The sequence below is a fragment of the Pinus tabuliformis genome, chromosome 5_1 (genome assembly GCF_031772625.1).
Source record: "Pinus tabuliformis cultivar Carrire ecotype Pingquan chromosome 5_1, CPIR1, whole genome shotgun sequence".
NCBI lineage: Eukaryota > Viridiplantae > Streptophyta > Pinopsida > Pinales > Pinaceae > Pinus > Pinus tabuliformis.
The window spans coordinates 918,389,867-918,409,580 of record NC_142305.1 but is presented as its reverse complement, the minus strand read 5'-3'; positions in this window follow the sequence as shown (position 1 = coordinate 918,409,580).

The following is a 19,714-nucleotide window of genomic DNA, read 5'->3' as shown; positions in this document are numbered from 1 at the left end:
GATGCCTTCTTTCTCAAACTGATCTTCTCACAACTGGGGTTTGTGGCTCTTTATATTTTGATTCCTCATCTACTGTAGAGTGTGATTCATCCTCCTTTAGCTCAAACTCTATCTTATCAGGTTCCTTTGGTAGGACTTCATGTTTAATAACATCTTTCACCTCTCTAAACGCCACATTGTGGTTGTACACAACCTTCCTTGTTTCTGGGTTCCAAAGCTTATAACCTTTTAAACCTTCCTTATACCCAATAAAGATGCACCTTTCCGATTTACTATCCAACTTGGTTCTTTTCTCCTTTGGAACATGTACATATGCATCACATCCAAATACCCTCAGATGTGAAAGAGAGGGTTTCTTACCAGTCAATACCTCTTGTGGAGTCTTATCCTCCAAAGCTGATGAAGGAGATTTATTGACTAGGTAACATGCAGTCTCCATTGCCTCTACACAGAATTCTTGTCCTAACCTGGCACCACTGAGCATGCTTCTTGCATTTTTCATCAACGTCATGTTCATTCTTTCTGCAACTCCATTTTGCCGAGGTGTGTATGGAGTATTCTTCTGTCGTGCTATACCACACTTCTTACAAAACTCTTCAAATTCCTTCTTGCAAAACTCTCCACCATTTTCTATCGTCAACACCTTTATCTTCTTCTCTGTCTGGTTTTCCACTATAGCCTTAAATTCTTTAAACCTGTCAAAGATTTTAGATTTCTTCCTGAGGAAATATATCCATGTATTCCTTGAAAATTCATCTATAAATGATACATAGTACACAGACTTACCAAGTGATGGAATCGACACAGGTCCAAACACATCACTTTGCACAAGCTTTAATATCCATTTTGCCCTCTTAGCACCGGAGGGAAAACTCACCCGATTCTGCTTCCCATATACACAATTTTCACATAAATCAAAATCCAAAGAGAAATTAGACATACCTTCTATCATACCATTACCATGAAGTATTCGAAGGCCCTTCTCTCCAATATGTCCAAGCCTTTGATGCCATAACATGGTCTTTTCTCCAGAGACCACTATATTTTCTGCTCCACTTTCAGGAACCACAGAACTGTTGCACCCATCAATAACAATGCTACCTTGAAGCTTGTACAAAGTTCCAATCTGAACTCCCCGCATCAATACCAGTGCTCCTCGAACCATCTTGCAGGTATCTTTCTCGAACACTGTTTTTACACTTGCATCATCCAGCTTGCTTACAAAAATCAGATTTCTAGCCAATGCAGGAATATGCAGAACACCCGAAAGTGTTCTAATCCTTCCACCTTGCAACTTCAACTTGAATTTTCCACGACCGATGATTCTAGCCTTCCTGTCATCCCCTAAGAAGACATCACCACCATCATATTTATCATACTCGCAGAACCACTCCCTGTGGGGAGTGAAGTGAAAGGATGCAACTGAGTCAATCAACCATGCCTCATGATCTGCATGTGTACTTGAAGAAGAATCCAAGTACACATCCCCACCTTCATATGAGGTGGTTTTCACCAATGTAGAAGGAGCATCATCTGATCCCTTTCCTTTCTCGAGAGCTTTATATCTACAGTCCTTTTTGAAGTTCCCTTCCTTTCTGCATTTCCAGCACACTTTTACAGGTTTACTTGGAGATTTAAATCTCCCTCTAGATTTAGATCTCCCACTCAAGGATTTATTTTTGTTTATGTTATGGGATTGTCCTCATACAAACAAGGCATCACCATTCTGGCCCTCTGTATTTTTCTGTCTCATCTCCTCCAATAGCAAGGATGCGACTATTTCATCAAACTACAAGATAGTCGCATTGCTACCTATTTAAACAACCAAACTGTCCCATGAATTTGGTAGAGAACACAACAAACTGATGCACTTATCTTCATCTGAATTTTTTATACCAACAAATAACAACTGGCTTACCATATTATTAAAGGCGTTTATATGCTCTGTCACCAAGTCTCCATCCTTCATCCCCAGGTTATACAACTTTTTCCGTAGGAACAATTTATTCACTAGAGACTTAGATTGGTACAAAGTCCCTAACTTGTCCCACAAAGCCTTCGTCGATCCACTAATCATTATCCACCAGCAGATCCACTAATCATTATCCACCAGCAGATCCTCCATCTTGAGTTTCCACAACTCAAAACTCTCACCATTAAATTTCGTGATATCTATCTTTCCATTGCTCGCCATTTTCTTTCACCACATGAATTGATCCCGCAAATCTCCCACTAAACAGGGTCTACCATAAGACCTGAGCAAAACCCCTTAGCAGCTAAGGCATCCCCTTGAAGCCAAAACAACTCTAATACTAAATGTAGGTTTTAGCGTTGTACAAAAATTACCTGCTTACGAGTTCTAAAAAACAGAAAATAAACAATGGCGAGCGCATAAAACATAAAACAAATATACACAAAGATTTTCTCCTAAATCCCAAAATCAGGACTACTAGATTGATTTTTCATTATATTCCTTTAAATGTTACAATATATATATATATACATGTCGAAGAATCCATAAACCCCAATCCATTAACCCTAGATTAGAACATAACCGTAGTTCCCTTGACCGGATCTGCAAAAAATACCATGGACATAAAACCATCATGCCCAAAACCATGTGCGAAAACCATGCACAAAACCATAGGTAGGTTCGCCTACCTAATATAGGGTCCAAGAAAAAAAAAATCCCTCGGGTGTTGCCTCGAACCCCGTAGAGGGGGGCTACAACCCCCCCTTAGACCCCCGACAGGGGGGGTTTCCGGCCCTCCACTGCACGTAGTGCAACGAATAGGGGGAGCTATCACCCTCCCTTGTGACCCCCCCACGCATGGGGTTAGTCGTGGAAAGAATATAGCACACACCCAACAATATTGACTTGCCTCCCCACTACTCTACAAAAATGCTCAAGGGCATATAGGTGCATTTGCAATCCATCGGTTGATTTAGAAATCAATACAATATCATCAACATATAAAAAATGCTTTATCACAAACTCCCCCAACCGAACACCATCTCCACCTTGCATATTTAGCCACTCTTCTAGTTTATCAATATATAAACTAAAAAGAGTAGGGGATAGAGGGAAACCTTGCTTGACTCCAATGTCACTTCTAAAGCTTTCTAAAATACATGTTGAGGTTCTAATTTTGACTTTCACCTCTTGATAAAGTCTATGAACAACAACTCTATAATGTAAAGGAATTTCAAGTTCTTCCATTCTACGCCACAACTTATCTCTAGGGATTATGTCAAATGCCTTTTTGAAGTCAACAGAGCAGCAAAATACTTCTTCTTTGTCCTCCCAATCCTTTTCAACAATGTGTCTCAACGTGATACCACGATCCACTATAGAATGATTCAGCCTAAAACCAATTTGTCCTCTTTCCCTCTTTTCTTTTACTTCTACCTACTTACTGATTCTATTTTCTATCATGTTGCCGAAAAACTTTGCAAACAAAGGATTGATCATAATGGTTCTATAGTTGGAAGGACTATTAATCTCTCCACTAAAGGGGTATTGCTAGGCTAGTTGTATAATCTCTTGAGAATCCTTGTTGAATGTTGTTGTTGAATATTTCCATGATGTGTGGTGCAAGAGTATTCATTCCCCATTTTTTATACTTTGCTTGAAGTTCAATCAAGTCCTTTGGCTTTCCTATTTTCATCTTCTTAATCCGAATCTCCACCTCCTGTAACATGAAGAGCTTTGTAGATGTGCTGATCCTTTTTGGGGGGGGGGCTCCACCTCTAATTCTTTCCCATAGAGTTGTCTTGCATATTCAAGCCATCAATTAGCTGTAATATTATTTTCGATTTGCTTCTTCCTTGGCTGAAGTTCCTACCAGAAAATCTTTGGGTTATTCTTGCTTAAATATATTAACTCTTCTCGCCTTGTTTGCATGAACTCATCTTTTTTCCTTTTTAGTATCTGCTTATATAAATTTACATTCATCTTCTCCTTGTCTGCCTCTTTCAAGTTTCTCCTTGCCATTTTGAATTCCTCATCAAACTAAGCATTTACAGGAAAATAATTTGATTCTATTTTCCTATTTTTTGCCCTTTTGCACTTCTCAAGTGCACTTTGAATTATATTTATTAACTCATGACTATTGAATCTTTTGAAACCAATTTTATCCTTCTTAATTAATCTCTCTAACATTGTCTTGAAGATAGTACCATTTTCTTGTGTTAGAAGAATTTTGCCCCTTGATAATGGTTGTTGAGAGCATTGGGTTTTCCTCCTATGTTGCCTTTCTCCTAACCATGATAAATTTATATAAATTGGGTTATGGTCTAATTTTAAGTCCCAATTATGCTCTCCAATCTTAATTTCGTCTATCTTTTCTATCAAGCTTTGTGAACACATCAGATAGTCAACGACACTTTCCCCATTGTATATGTTGCAATTGAAGTTCCCAAAACTTTTCCATCTATCTATACCATTGCAAATAATTAAGTTGAAAGCCCCATACAGTATAAGGAAATCCTCTCCAAAATGATTGCTAACTATCTCATCTTCTAAACTCCTCACCCATTGGGATTCTCCTCTTCAGTGAGCCAAATGGGATTGTGATCCTCTTTGCAACAAAGAATACTAGTTTGATGATTTGTTGTTCTAACATTGAAATATCCCACTAAAAGAACTTCTCCCTGCTAAGATTACACGACAATATATTTCTTTAAAGTTGCATACAGATACTTGTTGTCTAGCCCCTTATTTTAGTAATTTTTTGAGACTTGAGGGGAAAAATAGCATGCTCAATTCTTATGTGATTCTCCTTCTCTGATATTTTGAAATATATATATATATATATGAGTGTAGAAAGGGGATTACGTAGATGGAGAGTCGATGAAGGGCCCACAACCTATTTTAAATCACGAAAACTAGATCTAATCGGTGTTCACATGACCTAATGAGGATAAAATATAAAACAGAATTTTATTCCCCCCTTAACCAAATTCAACCTGAGAGCGAGATGCAAGACAAGAAAGTTTGCCATCCTTCGTTGTAAATTTGGTCATCTCGAGAGATGAAAATTTTCGTCTTGAGATTGAACCATTATCAAATGTGGCAATTGAAGGATTTTGCAATTTCTCGAAGGCATATATAATATTCAATATGGTTGCAACATAATATATATTGTGAACATGCTCTTGATAAGATTTTATAATCTAATTACTAGGGATTTGTACCCTAAGGTTAGTTATTTTATATAGTTCGAGTTTATTCTATAATTTGTCAATTATAATTACAATATTATATATATATATATATATACACACACACACATAAAGTTTATTTTCTTTAAAGTTAATTAAATAATGCAATTTATTAATAACAAAGCTTTATTAATATTTATTAACAATATATTTATATTATAAAATTATTATATGTTAATGTTTTATGCACACATTTTATGAAAATATTATTCAAATGCTTATCATACCAAGTTGACCGCTCGTCAAAATAGTAAAAATATCTAAAACCTTCGAAAGACCATAAATTTTAATTTGGATATTGAAATCAAGCAATATTTAAATTGTTGGTAAGCTATTAAAGAAGCGGAGGCAATGGAACAATAAAAAATGTGTTGAGAAATCTAGGGCATAGCAATTAGGTGATTTCTCTACGTTAGATAACTGCTTATGAATGATTTTAACTTCTTTAGTTAGGGCCTTCTTTCACTTATGTTATTATAGTGTTCTTCTGCATCAAACTGTTACGAATGCATAAACCATAAAGAGACAAGAGAAACAAAATGTAGGTGGTCATCTAGGGCCAAAAGCTCTCCAACTTGAGAGGAAAACCCACACGAATTCTTCTTCTTATAGATACTTCAATTGACGAATACCAAGACCAAGACCTAGACCCTTGATATAACAACCTCTCCAAGACCAAGTCACTGCTTCTTATTCTTTCACAAGTTCAACTGCCTTCATTCCCTACTACTCTCTGTTGCTCTAAAGTTTTTAGGACTTCCTCCACAGGCCTATAATTTCGACTGCATGAAATCATTGCATAGACACACGTATGGACTAAACTATGGTTATTCTTGGTGTGTCTTTCCTTCGTCTACCTTGAGGGCTATTCCTTGTTATTTCGGCTAGCAATGTTGATGGTGAGAAGACCCTTTTCTTGTCTTTTACCACATCAGATGTATCCACTGCATAAACCCTAGTTTCTACCACACGTGTGAAGGTATTCACCCAAGAAATAGTCCCAAGTGAATTTGATCTTCCTTTCCTTCTCATTGCTGGTTATTAGGATGCCTTTCTAGAGAACGTCACACTCCTTTCTTCCTTCTTTTCCTTTATGAAAAACTTGTCTTTCAAATGAGGCCGAGCTGCCCTATTTATAGTGGTTTGTGCATCATAATAAGCCGACTTGTTCTGGAGCCTAGGCTGACATGCCTTTCTGGAAACATCTTTGGGCCGACTTCAAGGTGACTTTGTGACAAGGTCTTGGAGGGTTTAAGACACTAATAAATTTCCTTTTACATTGTGTAACATTCCCATATGAGTCTTATATTTTTGACATTGACTCTATAGAATTTTATGACTTGGTGACAAAACATAAAGGCTCTCAATGGGAACCTTAACTAAAATAAAATCCCTTGATCATTAAAACCATGATTCAAGCATTACAAAAATAATTTTATTTTCTTCTTTACATTAATTACATAAAATCATATTTACACGTGTCATTATGAAGATCGAACCTAGTTACACTTTTCAACATTCCCTCTTAACTAGGGAGGTATTCATAATGGTACTTGGTCATTCTCAATATGAAGAATTCTCATAAGAAGATTCAGATTGGTAACCCATATGTATAGCATTATATCAACTAGCATTGTCACATAGCAAGGCGTTGACTAACAACTCTATCTCTCCACAAGATCTAAGCTCAACGTTGAGGAGACCAATGATGTATGGACACCCTCATCATTGTCTCTCTTGAAACATACGCCACCCGGGTTCTTAAGGTGTGTTCCACCAGGACTATTCTTATCTTGGATTCCTAGTCCTCAAAGAATATTGGTCCTCTACAACTACTCTTATATTGGATGCCCTAACTCATCCTCAAAGAGCATCAGAAGCCAGATGTTTACACAATCCTCAATTATGTCTTCCCAAGTGAAGACAAGAATGATGTGTATATCTCTCCCTCTTAATTAGGGAGGACATACCTATTCCAATGAAGGAATGTAATCATTGCTACAGAAGGAATGTACCTAAGTTCCCTCTTGGCTTAGGAATTTTTCTTCCAAGTCTCTACCAAGTAAGAAACTTGTTTCTAGGCTCCCTGTTAATTAGGGACCTACAGTAGCTCCTCAGTTGGAGAGGATGGGATAACCAACTGCTTGAATAACTCCTCCTAACGATGTCATGAAATTCTCTTCTTTACTCAAGAGTCTTCATGTTTTGGGACTTCTTCGTAGGGAACAGACCATCCATCACTTTCATCCATAGGTCAGTCATGTCTTTATTCCTTTCGTCAGAAATTTATCGATCAGTTCATATACGGCCTTCCTTCATGCCGTGTTGCCTTCTTCATGCCATGTTTCCTTAAGGATCTTTCATCCTACTACATGGACATCATGGGTGGAAGATATTCATAGATATTCCCTTGGCAGACCTGCATAAGCCCATCAAGATATCAAAAATAAAGGAATGAACATTAAATCAAAATTACCTTCGTGATGGTCTTTCATCATGACATCTTCTAGTTCGCATCAACATCCTGCATACACATTGACACATCTCCAAAAGATATATATTTTCAAGGGTCTCTTTGTTTTTCAGACTATATCATAGTTATCGTATCTTTCATGGAGATATCCTAGTTAGATATTCCAGTTCTAGGATGTTGATTCCCTTCTTCATGGTTGCATATTTCATGATCTCTTCCTTTCTTCCTTCACACATTTCCTTCCTAGAAACTTTGAATCAAAGTTCCTCTAATTATCGTCAACCACCTCATATTTCATATGATGACATATTATGTTGATTTCATCTAGAAAATGTGTGACCCTTGCCTTCCTGCATCCTTTAAAGGGAGGATATCCTTTGTTTTGATCATGCTCTTGAGATAGAGAATTTATCCATGATACTTGCAACCATATGACAAGACTCTACAATATCGAATACAAGCATACATACCTCATTTTTGTTTAGGTAATATTAGACTCCCCTTCAACAAATTCCTTGATTGAAAGAACTCTAATCCCTTCATCTGCTTCACCTCTTTTGTCATCATACCATCATCTCATGAATTCCACAAGTTGGAATTCTTGATGAAACCCTTGCTTCCTTTTGATTGGTGATGTTAGCCCTGAGGTTCAGTGCTGACTTTTGGAAGGCCAATGAAGGGCTTGGTCTGCTCTGCTATTGTCAAAAGGGGCCCCACCTGGGTCATTTTCCCTTTCTCCTCTTACCCGCTCAATTGCTAACCTTCCCGTTTCCTTCGTTCACCCTCTAACCCCAACAAAATACTCCCTTTTGGCCTTTGCCCCAAGCGTAAAGCCAAAGTACCCATAAAACCCGACCATATGCCTTTACGCACTCATAACTCACTACATAGCATTTCCGCTGTCGATCTTCTCCCGCCAATCCATCAACCCATATTGCACCCGATAAAAGCAAACATGCCCAATCCCTCCCCGTCGTTAGATCACCTTCGCTAGATATGACGATCATCGCTCATATCGCACGGGCAACTAGCACAGACAATACCCGTGCGATATGGGTGGTTTCTCTCTCTCCTCCACTGCTACGTGTCATTCATTGAATGGAATCGCACAACTTCTAACAATTACCACTTACTGCCCGATGTTTGTGCGATAAAAACCATTACCGCCCAGCGTAAACCACCCCTCCCGTTACCGTCCACGTAACTCCACCGCTCGGTAACCGTCCAATCTACCTGCTTGAAGATCTGACAGCCCAGACATGTCCCGCTCCCACCACGACCGCTAGCCTCTGCAAAGCGATCTCCGCCACACATCTCCATTGATCCGATGGCCACCATTCACGATCATCCCAGCCGTTCATCTGCCCATGCACTCCATGTCCCACGTCCTATCTGTTACCCGAAGGAGAAGATGGCTGACTTCGTCAGTTTGGCGATAGTCTGACCATGAAACTGAATTAAAGAAAGAGCATGGCCGAAGGATAAAAGGACACAACACGACTCAGCTACCGAATTAAATGGTCATGGGTCTCAACTACCATGATTAGTCTAACCACCTAAAGGACAACACAACACCTGAACTGATCAGGTTCTCACCATGAAGAAAGCAACTTCATTCAGAGACACTATCAGACGGCTAAATGCAGTTGGTGGTCAATTAGAGACCCCCCATCCCTAAAAGGCCAGAGGGGCCATTGTAATGAAAAATTATAAATAGCCACCAGGAAGATGTAATCAGGGTTGGCATTTGATGTAAGGTTCAACTTCTGGAGACTGTAGACACTCTGTAACTTGCAGTGTCTCATCTTCATTTTCAGCAATGCAAGCTTCTTTTGCTATTACATGCTCACTGTCCATTTCTTCTTTGTTCTAAGCTTGTGCCTGTGGCGCTGTATTCATGATTGCTTCCATGTTTAATACTAGATAACTGTCATCTTATCTCTGTATTGAAATATTGAATGTATCAATGAGTAGGCCACTCAGGTTTCTTCTGTGTCTGATGCAAAACAACTGTCACCTTGTCTTTGCATCGATAGATTAGATCTACAAGTTTCTTTATTGGTTGCAGCCAGCCATCACATGGTTGTGTGTATCTGCTGGTGTGGTCAGTATTCTCCATATTCACCTAATTCCCAAACTGTTGAGCATTGGTGGTCTAAAGCCTTGTAGTCTGAGGGTGTTCATGCATGTCTGGAGTGAAAACAGAGTAGAAGTGGTTATCTGGCTTGAACCAAACCATCATCCCTTCCATTAAGCTTCCGCAAAAATAGTTTAATTTATATGTTACCAGGCATCTTCGAGCTACAACCTAGGAGAGTTTCCTGGAGCCCTAACAGGTGAACCTTCTGACGAAGATTCTAATAGAGGACCTTGAGTATCTTTTTCCAACAAATGTTTCCTTTTAACTAATGTATGATGAGCTTTGTACTAGATGACTTTTTCTTCATTTTCCCATAAGTACCACTTATGTTTACTAATGAGGTTTCCAAGAGCTACATCCTTCCATGGGTGGCTACCTTGGACTTCAATTTCAACCATCTTTCATGCTTCTCTATGATGATGTCACGAGATCTTGCTTTCAATGCTTTATGATGCCATGATTCATCCCATCATTTTTCTTAATGAATCATGATAGCCATATATTACAACAAAAGACTTAAGAACAAGAACTTGAAAAGAACTTAGGTGAGGAAGACTATCCCAACCATAGTAGAGATCTCTTACTTCCTCTTTCTTGGACTTCTTCTTTTCAGCTTCCTCCACTTCTTCAGTGATATGGACTTATTATTTACCTTTTTTATTATTGTCCTTCTTGATCTTAGGATAATCTCTTATGTAATGTCCATATTCTTGACATTCATAGCATTGGATTTTAGCCATATTTTCTTGAGAACTATGCTTCCCAAACTTCCCTTTCCTTTTAGAAAAGTTTTGACCCTTTTCACTTGGTCCTTCATCACTTTTTGCCTTGAATATGTCTTCTTCTATATTGCATAGAAACCACAAGTTTTTGAATGGAATAAATTTCTTCTCCTTAAAGGCATTTGATACAAGGGTACCTTGTTCATCAGTTAATGCATTTCAAACAATGGAGACCATTTCTTTATCAGATATCATCTCTCCTAGATCTTGCAATTGAGTTCTTATTTGAGATGCTTTTGAGAGATGAAGATATCTCTTCATCCTTTGATACCTTCAATTTGTATAGATAAGATCTAACTGATATGATCTTTCTTATCGCAAAGTACCATTATGAATACTTCCCTAGTTAATGTTGGAGCCACTTTCCAAAGAGCAATGGACATTGATTTTGCTGATGAAATTGATAGGTTCATTGTAATCTACCTAGATGATATTACTGTGTTTTCAAAGATAGATGAAGAACACTTGCTGCATTTAAGAAGAGTTTTTTAGAATTGCATAAAATATGGTATCTCTTTAAACCAGAAGAGAACACTTTGTGGTTTAGAGGAGGGAAAACTTCTAGGCCATATCATTTCAAAGGAAGGTATTAGAATAGATCCTAGCAGAGTCGAAGCCATACTAAAAATTGACCCACCTAGAAAGAAGAAAGAAGTTCAATCCTTCATTAGAAGAATAAAATTCCTCAGGAGATTTATTCCTAACTTGGCCAAAATCTTAAGATCCATTAAAAATATGTTAAAGAAAGACATTTAAATAAAATGGAATATTGAAGCCAAGAAATCCTTTAGTGAAGTAAAGTTAGCTTTAACCACTGCTCATGTTTTGATAAGCCCTGACTTTACAAAGGATTTTATGATTTTTTCTTTTGCATCTGAGCATACTATGGCAGTTGTCTTGTTGCAAAAAAATGGTGAAGACCATGAACAACCCATAGTTTTTCTCAGCAGAGCTTTGAGGGATGCATCACTGAGGCACAACATCATGGAGGAATAATATATCCCTTCTCCTATCTTCAAGGCTTTCATCACTTAGGCTTTGTATGCATTTTTATTGATTAACTCGGTGAGGGGAATGGAAATTTTCACTTTAGCCAATTAATTCTCAATGCTAAAGGTGGTTTGATATTTATCTATCTCTTTAGTGTTTAGGTCTTGTTTCTTAAGATTTTCCTTCTGAGAATCATCTTTAGGTTGACTAGTAGAAGGGGTATCATTTTGGGTATTCTTGGGAGGAATGTCAGCAATATTTTTACTCCTCAAGTTATAATGTCTATGTACTTCCATAATTTCATTCAAATATCTTTGTTTGTGGTCTTCAAAATCTAATGGAATGGCTTCTGGTTGTGAGAGTATGAAATTGTCTTGCTCTTCCTTAGTCAGGAAAATGTGGTCAACTTCAATTTCCTCAAACAAATTTATTTGATTTTCCTCAGGATCTTCTGTTAATTTGACTTCTTCTTCAACATAGTTTTCTTGGAAGGGAGGCCTAATCTGTTGTTGATCATTGGGGCCTCTTTGCTCCCTTTGTTTGATTTGAGGTGGATTCCTCCTAAGGTTTAGATTTCTATTTTGAGGACCACCTTGGTTGTCTCTTGGAGGAGCTCTGTCAACCAAACTCATTCTTTCTACCATTATTTCCATGGATCTAACTAGGCTATCCACCTTGGCATCGGATGAGGAAGAAGTGGGTTCCTCTTTAATAGAAACTCTCCTTTCAGCCTTCAGTCTAGCTATTTTTACTAACATATTAGCTTCTACACTAACAACATTTTTTTGTATCTCCTCAAGAGTAGCAGGATTTCTTTCTCTTAGTTGATAGGACATGTCAAGATCAAATCCATCTAGGAATTTGATTAAGGCTAGACCTGGTGGTGGTTGTATGGCAGTATGAATAGAGTTATAAATTCTGTTAAATCTGGCACAATAATCCTGGACTGTTTCACCAAGGACTCTTTTAATACTTTCATGCTCAACCAAAATCTAAAGAGGGTTTTTCTTCACTTCCCATCTTGCAAGGAAGTTTTGATGGAACTGGGTAAGGTCCGTGATAGAGGCATCTTGTAATGATTTGAACCATTTTTTCACTTCCCACGGTCAAACTTTGAGCAAATAACCTCATTTTAACATCGTCCTCATCAATTTCTTGTAAGTCCAAATAGTCATTCATCCTGTCAACATGTTGTTGAGCAGTGATTGGGCCAGTACTATCAAACTGAGATATCCTACTTTGGTAGTCCTGGGGCATGGAATGAAGTTGTGTAGGTAAAACCAGGGGAGCATACCTACCTTCCATGACTGGTGTTTGAGATGTAGATGGAACTATAATAGGTTTGGGTATGGAAGGTATGAAAGGGGGTATAATTGCACTTTTTTTGTTGATGCATAGGGGGTAGTGGTTGAAGATGAAATGGGTGTAGTGAAAATGGGGGTAATTATTATAGGAGCAGTAGAAATAGAAGGAATTTCTAGAGGAATAGAATCAATAGGAACCTCTAGAGGGGAAGAAATAGTACGAATCTCGAAGGAGGTAGTATGAACAATGGGAATTTCTAATGGAATAGAAAAACTAGATGGAATTATTGGTGAGGTTGGAGAGGAAGCAACAGAAGAAGAAGAAGAAGGTTTAGGTGATTGATTAAGGAGGAATTTATGCACATCATGATCTAATTGGCTTACCAAGGCTTCAAGCTTATCAAATTATTTTAGTTCATCATCAACAGATTCTGATTAAACAATTTGAGAATTGGGAATGTAAGGTTTTAACAAGATTTCAATCAATAGCTGGTTTAGGCATAAAGCTGTCAGATTTACTTCTAAATAGACTATGTTCAAAAGCCAAATCAAATTCTATATATTCTAAAGTGACAAAATTCTCATGAAGGGAATTAACCCTGGGCAGAGGACTTTCACTTGATTCACTCTCAGTTACACTTTTCTTTCTAATTATTTTTTTCTGGATTATCTACAATTTTCGGTGGATTTGGATCTAGATGTGCTCTAGTGTATATTCTTTTAGGAGCTAGATCTACTATAATATATTTACAAATATAGAAAATTATATTTATAGATACAGAATATGTACAACTTAAGAGTGGCAAACAACCTTAAATCATAATACATTTTTGAGCCAGAAACCTAGAAATAGCTTTAAGTACTGAAACAAAAATTTTACTAAGGAAAAGTTAATACAGATCAGATTTGTTCAAAGTCCTCAGTATGATCGCGAGGATGTTAGCACTTTGTAATTTCTTAAGGCTGTGAAAGAAACCCAGAGGTAACCACATAACCACTTTTAAGTTTAGAAGCTATCCCTTCTAAACTCAGAGAGGGATCTCTCTGTCAGATTTAGATTTGTTTGTAGTGGGATTTTAGGCTAGATGTAAGGTTTAGAATTTGGTTTTTTGGATTGTTTGGTTGAAATTGTAATAGGAAGCCATTGGGCAATGGAGTCAATCAAATTTAAGTAGATCAATTGCAGAGTTAATAGACAAGTGTAACAGGGCAAGGTAGGCAGACTATCAAATCTTATGAACTTTGTGAAGTGAGACAGAGGAAAATATTAAGGATAAATTAGACATAGAGCATTTAAGAATTCTATATTTAACATCAGTTGGAAAACATCAATTATTGTTCATAAGCCATAATTGAATGGAATTAAACAAATTCAATTTCTTATTTTTCTTTGAACAAAAACGATAAGGAAAAAATATGTGATGACAGAGAAACAAAACATTAACATGAGAGAAAACTTCACCAATGAGTCTGACACAGGAATCCTGAAAAAATTTCTGTATTACTGAGAATTGATCACTTGAGCACAGTGAACAACTTTACATCAAAAATTCTTATTTTTTCATATAAGTCTCGACATTAATACTTCGAATTCTGAAGTATTTATACAAATTCTAACAAAATATCTTGATTGGAAATATCAAGATTTATTACAAAATATCTCAAAACATTTTACACAAATAGAACAAAAATATAGGAGATCTAAAATTGTTGAAGTTGTTGGCACTATCCTCGAGGTTTGTTGTTGATGAATGGGCCCGAAGAAGTGTTGTCCTGTTGTTTTGTTGTTGGAGGTGAAACTGATTTACCCAAGTAGTTCACATAATTTATCCCATCGATATTCACTTGGGATAACAAACTTTACCAATTTCCTATAGGTATAATCTACCTCGGTATACTTTTGAAAGGTAGGCTTAATGATAAATAAATGTTTGATCTCATGTTTGATGAATAGGTCAAAATCCAAAGCCTCCATAAAAGCCTTCCCTGTGATGCTTCCTTTGATGCCAACAAACTTTGATTTATCTCTTGCAATAGTATATAATTTGTGGTGGTAATCTTCTAAGCTAATCAGTTTATCTCCAATTCCTAGCAATCCTAGTAGTCCCTTGTGATTAAGCACATTAAACTTTATGTGAAACTTATGAATGTTGAACTCCATATTGTGACATTTGTTTTCTAACTGCAACATTAGGTTCCTTTTAGTGAGGACCCTTCTTACCTCCAAAATTGTTTCTATCCTATCTGTAATTTTGAATTATTCATTTGTTTTTTCATTCAAAATCCTTATCAGTGCAATGGCTTCACCAGGCTTATGTCCCAAATCTACTTTTACCTCTGCAACGACCTCTTTTGATCCCTGTATTAGCTCTTCCTACTAAAAAATAATCTAAATTGAGGGCCATATTTCATTCATAGCCTCATTTACTTCTACCCATATATTCTCCTTTGCGTGTGCCAAAGTCTATGTCATTGCATATTCACTTTCCAACTACTCAATATTTTGGGCTAGCCTGTGAGATTTATGTAATTCTGCAACATATGAATTATCTATTTTTAATTTTTTTCTCCTGTAATGTTTTGAGTTGGGCCTTTAATATTTCAATTTCCTACCCCTGAATGGATAGGTCTTCCATAAATTTAACCAGCTCATTTGACGAATTTATCTCTTGTGCTTCTATTTTTGTCGATGTAGATGCTCTTGATGTGGTTGCAACAGAAATAGGGACTGTTGTTAGTGGTACTATTGCTAGCTGTGATGATTGCTCCTTTTCCTTCAGCAATATTTCCATCTCAACCTCCATGTCCTTAATCTGGCTATTTTGTTCAATTATAATCTTGAACATGTCCTCTTTTTATTTCTCAAGCTCCCCAACTTCCTTAGTTTTTGGGTCTTCTGTAGAGAGAAGCTTAAGCTACTTTTTAAATTTTTCTATGTCTGCATTCTTTCTCCTCACAATTTCTTTTACTACTTTTACATCACTAGGATCATAGACCAGATTGATTACCAGGTCTTCTAGTGATTTAATCTTTGTGTCTTTGGTCACAGATGAGATCTTTTCAAGTTTTAACTGAAATTGTATGTTGTTGACTAAGGCCTACAATTTGGATGTTTTCATGGAAGTATTGGTCAGAGTAGAGTACAACATCTCACCATTTTGTTTATGCATGTCCATTTCGTCAATAGGGTGAATCTGGTTGACATCAAAAGAAAATATGGACTTCTTATAATCAGCTGGAGTCTTTGGAAATGGGACATGTGCTTGAAGGAATGAAATTTGCATTTTTCCCTTTTCTGTGTCAAAGGCCGAAAGAAGCCTATGCTGTGAGGAGGATGTTTGCTTCCATAATTAGGAGTATGTGGTGGATTTGAGCAATTCAATTTTCTTCGTGATTTCTTTGAATTTGGCAAAAATGGTTGGTTCAGCCTGGCCCTGAACCAACTTTGTTGTTTGAGTTGTATCTGGGGGATCTTGGGAGCCTGAGGAAGAGGGAGATCTTATGAGGATATCTTCTTCCCTTGTAGAAACATGAGGGCCTGTTAGGACTATAGTGGCTTGCGTTGGCCCTCAGCTTTGACTATTTCTCACCATGCATAATCCATCTATCTATCATCCCTTACCATCATACCATGGTCATATTTTCCATATTTTTTCCTCTTATTGCACACTAAGGTAAAATAATTATGTCTTTTAAATTTTAGATTTTTTAGTAAAAATTGGGTATTAAAAATTATTTTTGACTAGAACAAAATTTCCCGTAATGGCTCCATTGAAGTCATATGTGCGTGATGCTTGGCTGGAAATGGGAGATATATTCAAGAAGTATGGAAACCAAGGATGGAAAGAATCCTATTGGTACAGTCCAAATGAGTCAGAACAAGCCTGGTCAACGCTGGTCAAACTTGACCAATCAGCGAGAAATCCCTAAATAAAGGGGCAGTTTTGTGATTTAGTGGGATCCTACCAGATTTTGTGCAGCAAAAGGGTTGATTTCGACCTGATTAGATGGGTTAGGACTCTAATAGGTTGTTTCATATATTTTAGTTCAATTTTTAATACTTTTGGCTTATTTAAGCACAATTATTTAGCAACTATAAACATGTATTATGACTATTGAGACTTCTTTACTTCTAAATATAATTTGAAGAAATTGTATTCTATTTTCTTATTGTTCTTGTTGTGGGATGTGATTGTTGATCTACCATAGCTTATAGTTTCAAGTGTACCAAGCAAGGGTGGAGGGCCCCCATTCTGAGCTAAGTACATTGCAGTGTAATTTTGTGTATAATGTGAATATTTTAGATTGTTGTTTCCTTTATATTTTCTTGTGAATATTTTAGATTGTTGTTTCCTTTATAGTTTCTTGTGAATATTTTCTGAATAGATTCATTATATGCCATGTTCATTTATGTTTTTGAATGATTTCCTTTCAATAATTGGTTTAAGTAGGGAAGGTCAACCAAGGCATCTAAGTTAGATCCTCTTCCTTCTAGATTAAGAACTGAACTGGAAATTGTGTTTATGATCTTTACTGCTTTGGTTATGATATGCTTTATGGTGGAACTGATCTTGTTGGAATAGGGATAATGAGGAAGGAAAACCAAGACCTCTAAGTTAGAGCCTCTTCCTTGTTGGCTATGCTCCATAAAGATTCATTGCACTCTTGCTTTTAGATCATAATTTCAATGCTTTCTTTTCAGTAATTTATATTTGTAATATGAATTTCCATTATTTTCATCTAAACAACTACTTCCTACACTAGTTTAATCTAAGATTCCATAAACTTTGGTTTGCTTCTAAGTCTACCAACCCAGATTGATAAGTAAAATACATGTTTTAATTTACCTAGTAAATTGAGTTGACAACTTTCTCCTCATCCTCCTGCAGAAAAACTGGTTTAGGATTAGTCTTTTGTTTCTTCTTGTATATCAGAAACTCTTTAACTCCAATCTCCGTCACTGAAGGGGAATCATCCTCCCTTGGCCTATTGTCCTGTTTTTCTTGAGGTACCGGAGTCTAAGAGGTAGTTGTGGATATCACCTATTCTTCTGCCTCTTGCATCATATTCTCCTCCCACTGACTTTGATTCATAAACTTCTCTATTTCTGGTCTAGGAGTGTGAGTATAGGGAGTGGTTTTCTGCTCCACTCTTAGTTTGGAAATGATGCCAAAAGGGTCATATGACTAGGCGAAACTCAACATGAAATTCATTTGCTTAAGGATCAAATCTGCATCGTTACTTGCTACCCTAGTGTTACATATAAATGGTCCAACCTGTGCCTTGATTTTAAACTGAGACTTCTTCTTTGCTGCACCAAAATGGAGATCATCCATATGTATCATCTATCTTATATATTCTTATGAGAAAATCCTCATGGGAAAAAATTTTGGGAGCATGTATGGTGGAAATTCACACCCATAAACTCTGATCTTAGTATAGTTTTGGTACAAGTACCAATCTCTTGTCTTAGTCTACTCACTAAGATGTAGAATTATTTGTATCTCTGATCATACTCTAGGCTCCACGTCACTCTTCAGCAATAAGGCAGTTGTATATGGGAATTGATCTACAAAATCATTGAAGGTAAACTCATTGGAACCCTTCCTCATCAAAGAAGTCCAATGAATTATTGATTGAGCATTGCCTTGCTCCTCCAATTTCTGGATGGGAAACTGAAACCTGACTGCTTGATGATAAAGAATTAGATAAACAAGTACTGAAGCATATTTGAAATTTTCTTCAATAGAGAACTTTAGGAACTAATCATGGATTGTATCTGCAAGAAACTGACTGTAATAGAAAATAAAGGGGTTTTCACCATTTGTAAAGGCTGATAAAAACCCAATAATGGCCTCATCAACCCATTGATCAGATTGGTAGCCCAATAAATATGAAACAATGGAAATTATCTACTTGGTCACCTTCGGGAACATAGAGGATGAATACAGGGGGTTCTTCTTGGATAATTGGGCATCCTTTGGTAGAAAAAGTTTCAAAAATATTGGCTCTTTGTGGGAAGGTCAGGTTCTTGTATAATTCCATGAAGGAATCTATTGAAAATGGCTTCAGGGAGTCAGAATTTGGGCTTTGCAGCATTTGGTTGATTGACTAAGGGGTTATGATGAATAGAATATCTCCATTCTGGGCCACAATCTCCCTTTGACTAGGAATATATCTAAACTAACACCAGGAGACAAATTCAGGGAAGTGGTGTGTCTGGGGAAAGATGAATTGGGGCAGGAGAGAGTCCCAGAGACTCAGCTCATCGCTTTGGTCTAAGAAGTTTTTCTTTAACCAGTTGTGAAGTTCGTATAGATCGAATTCACAACTGGTTTCAACAATTTTGTATTGTTGATCCACCAAGGGTTGATGGTCTACGTCTAGGATAGGGGGTAGCATGGGATTGTCATCTGTGGATTTAGATTTACCTTTAGTGGTCATGACAGAAGAAAAATCGAATTAGAGTTGCAAATTACCTGGGAAAATGGTTGCAAGTTGGTATCTAGAAGCGGGTCGATATTCAGCTGGATGTGCAAATTGCAATCGTGGTCTGGATTACTGTAGTAGTGGAAGGTTCTACTAACTTGGCACTGCAACAAGTTCTAGTGTGTAGACAGGACAATGTAACAACTTTGATATAATTAGCAGCTTGAAATAACAATGAAAATGTGGATAAAATGGATTTTAGTGGTTAATATAAGCAAAATGATTGTTGGGTGTGGTTTTTCACTCATTTTCCGCACCTTTGATGAGCCCCAAAAATGGATAATTATTTGGGCTCATTCAACTTCCTAATTCG